The sequence below is a fragment of the Nannospalax galili genome, unplaced genomic scaffold (genome assembly GCF_000622305.1).
Source record: "Nannospalax galili isolate Female #2095 unplaced genomic scaffold, S.galili_v1.0 scaffold23, whole genome shotgun sequence".
Lineage (NCBI taxonomy): Eukaryota > Metazoa > Chordata > Mammalia > Rodentia > Spalacidae > Nannospalax > Nannospalax galili.
Window position 1 is genome coordinate 1322640 of NW_008350771.1, and position 8665 is coordinate 1331304.

The window sequence follows — 8665 nt, forward strand, 5'->3', positions numbered from 1 at the left end:
GGAACTCACTATGTAGACCAGGCTGGCCTTGAACTCACAGAGATCTGCCTGCCTCTGTCTCCCAAGTGCTGGGATTAAAGTTTTTTGTTTTGTTTTTTTTTCTAAACAGGGACTCACATTTCCCAAGATGGCCTAGAACTCGATACATAGCCAAAATGACTGTATCTTTGATCTTCCTGTCTCTACCTCCCAGGTGCTGGGATTACAGGCATGTGCCACCACACCTGGTTCATTTGTGGCTGGGGCTCAAACCCAGGGCTTTATGGATGCTAGGTAAGCACTCCACATACTGAGCAACCTCGGAGGGTTTTTTTTTTTTTTTTTTTTCTTTTTTTTTTTTTTAAGTTTCTTTTGAGGCATAGAGACTCATTATGTAGCACAGGCTGGTCTTAAATTCATTATCCTCCTATAAATATATTTTTTAAATTTTTTTATTTTTTTGTCTTTTTGAGACAGGGTTTCCTTGTAGCCCCAGCTGTCCTGGAACTCATTATGTAGACCAGGCTAGTCTTGAACTCACAAAGATCTGCCTGCCTCTGCCTCCAAGTGCTGGGATTAAAGGTGTGTGCCACCACACCCAGCTTAAATTTTTTATTTTATGTGTATGTGTGTGCTATGGGTGTTTGGGTGTCCTGGGAGGCCCAAAGAGAGGCATTGGATCCTCTGGAGTTACAGGCAGTTGTGAGCCCATTGACATGGGTGCTGTGAACCAAACTTAGGTCCTCTGCCAAGAGCCATCTCTCCAGTCCCCCCCCCCCCCGGTTTTTGTTTTTCTTTTTTTGTCTCTTTGAGACAGGGTCTCCCTGTAGCTCCAGCTGTCCTGGAACTCACTATGTAGACCAGACTGGCCTCGAACTCACAAAGATCCGCCTGCCTCCATCTCCCAAGTGCTGGGATTAAAGGCGTGTGCCAGTCCCTTTTTTAGGGTCTCACTATCCCTGGCTGGTCTGGAACTTGATATATAGACCAGGCTGGCCTCAAACTCACAGAGATTAAAAGATTATCTACCTTGTCCAGCAGATATCTATTTTTTTTTATTAATTTGTTTAACAAATATTAATGTCTCTGTAATCCCAACACTTGGGTAGGTTGATACAGGAGGAATTTGAGGCCAGCCTGGGCTACATAGTGAGCTCTAGGACAAACTGTGAGACTCTGTCTAAAAAAACAAAACCTGGAGCTGGAGAGATAGCTCAACAATTAAAGAGTACTGGCTGCTCTTGCAGAGGACCTAGGTTCAGTTCCCAGCACCCACAAGGCAGCCAACTACCATCTGTAACTTCAGTTTCAGGGGATCTGATCCCCTCTTCTGGCCTCTGCAAGCATTGCAAGTACACTCATGAGGCAAAACACTCAAACACATAAAATAAAAATAAGTGGGATGTGATGGCACACACCTTTAATCCCTGTACTCAGTTCAAGGCCAGCCTGTTCTACATTGCCGGTTCCAGGCCAGCTGGGGCTACAGGGAGACCCTGTCTCAAAAAGACCAATTAAAAAAATTTATTTTATTTTATGCGTACAAGTGTTTTGCCTGGATGTATGCAAGTGCACCACGTGTACAGTATCTGTGGGGGTCAGAAAAGGGTGTCAGATTTGCTAGAACTGGAGTTTCTGCAGTTGTGAGCTGTCATGTGGGTGGCGGTCCTCTGCAAGAGCTTTTAACCACTGAGCCATCTCTCCAGCTTCCTTAACTTTCTCTTGACTTGCTTTCTTCTGTCCCTCTGCTGCTCACACTGATTTTCTTTCCTTCCTTCCTTCCTTCCTCCCTCCCTTCCTCCTTCCTTCCTTCTTTCCTCCATTCCTTCTTCCCTCCCTTCCTCCCTCCTTCCCTTCCTTCCTTCCTTCCTCCATTCCTTCTTCCCTCCCTTCCTCCCTCCTTCCCTCCCTCCCTCCCTCCCTCCATCTCTCCCTGCCTTCCTCCTTCTCTCCTTCCTCCCAAGTCCTTCTTTCCAGTGCTAGGAATCACATTCAGTACCTTGTAAATGCTAGGCAAGCTCTCTACCACTGGACCACACCACATCCCCAGCCCTCCACAGGGCCTTCTCTATGTTCCTCAAACATATGGACCCCACAACCTTCACACATAGTTTCCCCATGCTTGGGACGCTCTAATAGATCTTCAGATCCTCCTTTCTAGGCCCCAGATCTTCCTTGTTCTCTCTGGGACTGCATTCCCCTCTTGGACACTCTCTCCCACAGCTCCTTTACCTTAACCCATACCTGACACTTCTCCTTCCTGGCTGTGTCTGCTTGCCCTCAACATTACATAACCTGAGAGCAAGGACAGCTTTATATTATACGTAGAGGACACCCTGGTCCGTAGAGAACACTCAAAATAATCTCGCTTAAAAACTGCTGCCCTTTGGTTTCTCCCTCCCCACCCCCACAGCTTGCCTCTCCTTCTGTATCATCCATATTCTCAGAAACCAGAAACCACTAACAGATGGAACGTGAATCAGAAAAGGAGGCAGAGACAGAAAGAGAGAAGTTCTGCCAGTTAGTGAAAAAAAGAAAAACAAATCTAGGAGGAATGCAGATGGAGGCAGGTGAGTCACTGCCTCCCCTACCCCAGCCCCAGCCTCGTCCACAGTCCAGCACCAGGACCAAAGCAAAAGGCCGGCTTCCGGTTTAGGAGTCAAGGTCAGACTCAAGTCCTGCTGACTCTGTATTTCTGAACAAGCCTCTGCCTCGGGCTCAGTATCATGTAGAAAAGGGAGATGGAAAGGCACCTCCGTCATATCTATGTGTGTTTAGGGGGCTGTGAAGAGAAAAATGAGGCACTCCACACATATAAAAGGACTTAGAACAGTGTCTAGAAGGTGGTGAGCACTCAAGAAATGCCAGTTATTGCCAGGTGTGGTGGCGCACGTCTTTAATCCCAGCACTTGGGAGGCAGAGGCAGGCAGAGCTCTGTGAGTTCAAGTCCAGCCTGGTCTACATAGTGAGTTCCAGGACAGCTGGGGCTACAGGGAGACCCTGTCTCAAAAAGACCGAAAAAAAAAAAGAAATGCCAGCTATTAATGACTATTAATAATCAGCTGGACTTATCACCCACCCACCTTACAGTGCTCAGTGCCCATGCAGTGCTGCCTCAGCTGGCCAATGGAACTTTAGTTAAGGCCATCTATGGGCCTGTCCCCTCACTTACGATGGGGACCATTAGTAGCTACACTTAGGAGCACTATGTGGGTCCTTTCATACATACAGTTTTGTCCACTGGAGTGTATGCTCCTTGAACCACCTCCCACCTCCCAGCTCAGTGCCAGCAACAATCAAAGGCCATAGGACCCAAATCCTTCCATCTTTCCTTTTTTTTCCTTTCTCTTTCACAGGGGGGTGTCTTTTTGAGAAAGGGTCTCCCTGTAGCCCCAGCTGTCCTGGAACTCACTATGTAGAGACCAGGTTGGCCTGGATCTCACAGAAATCTGCCTGCCTCTGCCTCTTGAGTGCTGGGAATAAAGGTGTGCACCACTGCACCTGGTTTCTTTTATTTTTTGGTAATGTGGTTGAAAATCGGGGCCTTTTTAGGGTTTTTTATTATTATTATTATTATTACTATTTTATGTGTATGAGTGTATTGCTTGCATGTTGGTAGGTGCACCCTGTCATGCAGTGCCCATGGAGGTCAGAAGATATTTGATTCCCCGGGAACTGGAGTTACAGATGGCTGTTAGCTGCCATGTGGGTGCTGGGAATTGAACCTAGGTCCTCTAGTACTCTTAAATGCTAAGCCATCTCTCCAGCCCTTATTATTTTTATTTTTTGTATATGAGTGTATTGCCTGAATGTATGTTAAGTGCATTCCTGTTGTGCAGTGCCCATAGAGAATAGAAGAGGGAATTGGATCCCCTAGAGCTGGAGTTAATGACAGTTGTTAGCCTCTATGTGGGTGCTGGGAATCGAACCCAGGTCCTCTGCAAGAGTAGCCAGTGCTCTTCACCCTTGAGCCATCTCTCTAGCCCCAAGAGAGATTTTCTTTATTTATTATTTTTATTTTATTTTATTATTTTAATATTTTAATATTAATATTTTAATATTTTATTTATTATTTTAATATTAATATTTTGTTTATTATTTTTATTTTATGTGTATGAGTGTATTGCCTGCATGTATATGAGTGCGCCTGTGTTGTATACAATGCCACAGAGGTCAGAAGAGGGCTTTGGATTTCCCCTGAAACTGGAGTTAAGTATGCGGTTGGTAGCTGCCATGTGGGTGCTGGGAATTGAGCCCGGGTCCTCTGCAAGAGCAGTCAGTGCTCTTAACCGCTGAGCCAATTCTCCAGCGCCAAGAATTATTAATTGAATTATTTGTAGCAGGAAGAGCCACCCTAAATGTGGGCATTGCCTTCTGGTAGCAGCCCATATAAAAGGCCATAGCAGAAGAAAGCTTTTGCTTTTTGCCTGCCTGCCTTCTCTCTCACTGGAGAGTTCCTCTTGAGAGTTCTCAGATTCCGATGTAGACTGAAGATTAGCACACCTCCAGGAATCCATCAGGCTTTCAGCGCCAGACTGGGACTGCTGAGACTTCCAGCCTTACAGACGAAGCAACTGCAGGATTCTGAGCCTCGTCAGTGTGGCGCAGCCATTGTTGGACATATTCATTTGATCAGCTCTGTACCTTTAGAGAACCCTAATATACCTAGCTAGCCTGGAGCTCAATATGGCCTCGAATGTATCAAGATACTCCTGCCTCAGGACTGGAGAGATGGCTCAATGGTTAAGCAGTTAAGAACACTGGTTGTTCTTGCAGAAGACTTGGGTTCAAACCCCAGCACCCACATGGCAGCTAACAACTGTCCGTAACTCCAGTTCCAGGGGATCTGACGGCCTCCTCTGTCTTCCGTGGGCATTGTACCACACAGGTGCACTTACCTACATGCAGGCAATACACTCATACACATAAAATAAAAATAATAAATAAAAGATATTTTTAAAAAAGATACTCCTGCCTTAAGTTTTGGCTTTTTGTGATACAAGGTCTCGCTCCATAGCCCTGGCTGGCCTGAAGCTATGGTGCTCTGTCTATTTAAACCTTTTCAGTGCTGAGATTACATGCATGCACCACATCTGGATTCTAGTCATCTGTTGATGGAAACTTTGGTTGTTTAAAGCTGTTGTACGTGATAAATAGTATCTAAGCCTCTGCTCTTGATTCTTTGGGAATATGCTAGATAAAAGAATTACTAGATCATAATTCCAGGTCCACTTTTTTTTTTCACTTGGGATTGAACTCAGGCCTTCATGCATGGTAGGTTATCATTCTACCACTATGGAAAGCATTGTGGAGAACTCTTAAAAAACTAAAAATAAGCTGGGCATTGTGGCACAGGCCTTTAATCCCAGCATTCAGGAGGCAGAGGCAGGCAGATGTCTGTGAGTTCAAGGCCCTTCTGTAATTCCCAGTACCCAACAACCATCCATAACTCCACTTCCAGGGGGTTCCAACACCCTCTTCTGACCTCCACAAGCACTGCATGACATGGGTGCACCTACCTACATGCAAGCAATACACTCATACACATAAGATAGAAAAATAAAAAATGAATCTACCATATGATCTGGTTATACCATTCCTTGGCATATACCCAAAGGACTCATCCTACTACAGAGATACTTGTACATCCATACTTGTACGCTCCATGCTTAAGTTTTGAGGCACTGACATACTGTTGTACACAGTGGCTGCACCATCTTACATGCCGACAGCAATGAACTCTGGCTACTTTCTGGTGATTGAATATTGGGCCTCAGCATGCCAAGTACATGTCCTACTACTGGGCTAGCCCACCCAGCCTTCTGATATTTTTTAGACAATACTATCCTAATGGGTCTAAAGTGGTATCTGACTGTAGATTTTTTTTTTATGTGTATGAGTGTATTGCCTGCATGTAGGTAAGTGCACCCATGCCATGCAATGCCTGCGAGGACAGAAGAGGCTGTCGGATTCCCTGGAACTGGAGTTACGGACAGTTGTTAGCTGCCATGTGGGTGCTAGGATTCAAACCCGGGTCTTCTGCAAGAACAACCAGTGTTCTTAACTGTTGAGCTATCTTTCCAGCCCATGACTGTAGATTTTTATTCTGTGTATGAGTGTTTTTCCTTCGTGCATGTGTGTGCACTGTATGCATACCTGGTACCCTAGGAGACCAGAAAAGGGCCTCGGATCCCATGTTGCTGGAGTAACAGGTGCACCAAGTAGGTGCTGGGAACTGAACCCAGGGCCTCTACAACAGCAGCAAGTGCTTCTAACTGCTGAGCCATCTCTCTAGCCTTCACTGTAGTTTTTCCCCCTTTGGTGATGTTTGCTTCAATTTTTGTTTTCTGAGACAGGATCTTACTTTTTTAATAAAGTCAGTGATTTTTATTATCCTTATATGCTTTATAGAGAGGTATTGAGAAATGGGTCAGGATAATTAAAAAAGAAAACAATAAATCCAAGCTTGTACACATTGCTCTGTTTACACATGGTTGTGGGGATATACTTGTCTGAGACCTCTTTGCAGACACAGCCCTGGGTGCACTTTGCACAGCCCATAGGGCAGCAGGCACAGCAGCTCTTCTTGCAGGAGGTGCACCTGCACTCTACACTCGCAGGAGCCAGCACAGAAGCAGGATCCATCTTTGGCACAGGAGCAGTTGGTGTCCATGGTGAGTCGAACAGGCTGTTGGAGTCACTAGATAATGGCAGGCAGATGTTGGATGTGGAGGCCTCAGATCTTACTTTTTTTTTTTTAGCCCAGGCTAGCCTGGAATTCACTATATAATCCAGGCTGGTTTTGAATTTGTAGGAATCCTACTCCTTGTGACAATCCTCTTGCCTTGGGGGCTGGAGAGATGGTTTGGCAGCTAAGAGCACTTGACTGCTCTTGCAGAGGACTGGGTTCAGTTCCCAACACATACATAGCAGCTCACCACCATTCAGTTCCGGGTAATCTGATGTCCTCTGTGGGCATTGCACATATGTGATGCGCTTACATACATGCAAGCAAAACATTCATACACATAAAAAGAAAATCCTCCTGCCTCAGCCTCCTAAATGTTGGGTTTACAGGCATGATTAGCAGGCTCAGTGTTGTACCTTTGATGTGCATGTCCTTAAGATGATTAGGATCAATGATGTTAAGTTTCTTTTCATGTGCTGATTGACCATTTGTATATCTTTTTTTCTTCTTCTTTTGAAACAGGGTCTCCCTGTAGCCCCAGCTGGCCTGGAACTTGCTATGTAGACAAGGGTGACCTCAAACTCACAGAGCTCCACCTGCCTCTGCCTCCCAAGTGCTGGGATTAAAGGCGCCTGGCAGCATCTGTATATCTTTTAAGTTTTATTTTAATGTACGTGTATCAATGTTTGTCTGCATATATGTATGTGTACCACATGTGTGCCTGGTGCCTAAGGAGGGTGTCAGATCTCCTGGAACTGGAGGGGATGATTACAATGGTTGTGAACCACCATATAGTTACTGGGAACTGAGCTCAGGTTCTCTGCAAGAACAGCAAATGCTGAGCCATCTCTGCACCCCCATCTGTATATCTTCTTTGAAGAAGTCCTTTGCTTCATTTTTTGTTGCTGTTGCTTTTTAACTTTAACATATTATTGCTACTACTACTACTATTATTATTCTGAGATATGTTCCTTGTAGCCCTGACTTGAAAACCACTATGTAGACCTGACTGGCCTCAAACTTTGTGATCCTCTTGCCTCTGCCTCCCCATTGCTGAGATTACAGACATGAGACTCCACATTCAGCATTTATTTATTATTTATTTATTTATTTATTTATTTATTTATTTATTTATTTAGGTAGGTAGGTAGGTAGGTAGGTAGGTAGGTAGGTAGGTAGGTAGTTTATGTTTGTTTATAAAGGGTCTCATGTAACTCAGGCTGGCCTGGAACTTGTTATGTAGCTGAGAATAACCCTGAACTTCTAATCTTCCTGTCTTTACCAGTACTGAGATTGCAGATATGTGCCATCATGCCTGGTTTATGTAGTGCTGGGAACTGAACACAGGGCTTCATGCATGCTAGGTAAGCATTCTACCAACTGAATTATGTTCCCAGCCTGCCTTTTAGTCTTTAAAAGACAAAAACTTTGGGTGGATGAGATGGCTTAGCTCATAAAGATGCTTGCCACTAAGCCTGAGGACCCAGTTTAATCTCCAGACCCCCACATGGTGGAAGGAGAGAATGGACTAAATTGTCTTTTGACATCCACACACCAGTCATGGCATGCACCCCCCCAATGAATGAATAAATCAATGTAATTTAAAAATATTTCAGGGGGGCTGGAGAGATGGCTCAGTGGTTAAGAGCACTGGCTTGAACCAGGGTTCAGTTCCCAGCACCCACATGGTGGCTAACAACCCAGTTCTAGGGGATCCAGCACCCTCTTCTGGCTTCCTTGGGCATGGCATGCATGGGTGCACCTACATACATGCAGGCAAAACACACACACACTTAAATATATACATACATGCAGGCAAAACACACACACAAATAGATATATATATAGATATATAGATATAGATATATAGATATATTTAAGACAAAAGCTGCTGGGTGTGGTGGCACACACTTTTAATCCCAGCACTTGGGAGGCAGAGGCAGGTGGATCTCTGTGAGTTCAAGGCCAGCCTGGTCTCCATAGTGAATCTAGGCCAGC

At 45.0% G+C, this 8665-nt stretch overlaps 1 pseudogene; it reads right to left on the reverse strand.

Moving 5' to 3' along the window:
• LOC115072875 overlaps nucleotides 1–6652 on the reverse strand; it is a 19590-nt pseudogene extending 12938 nt beyond the window's left edge.
• Between the last annotated feature and the right edge of the window lie 2013 nt (nucleotides 6653–8665).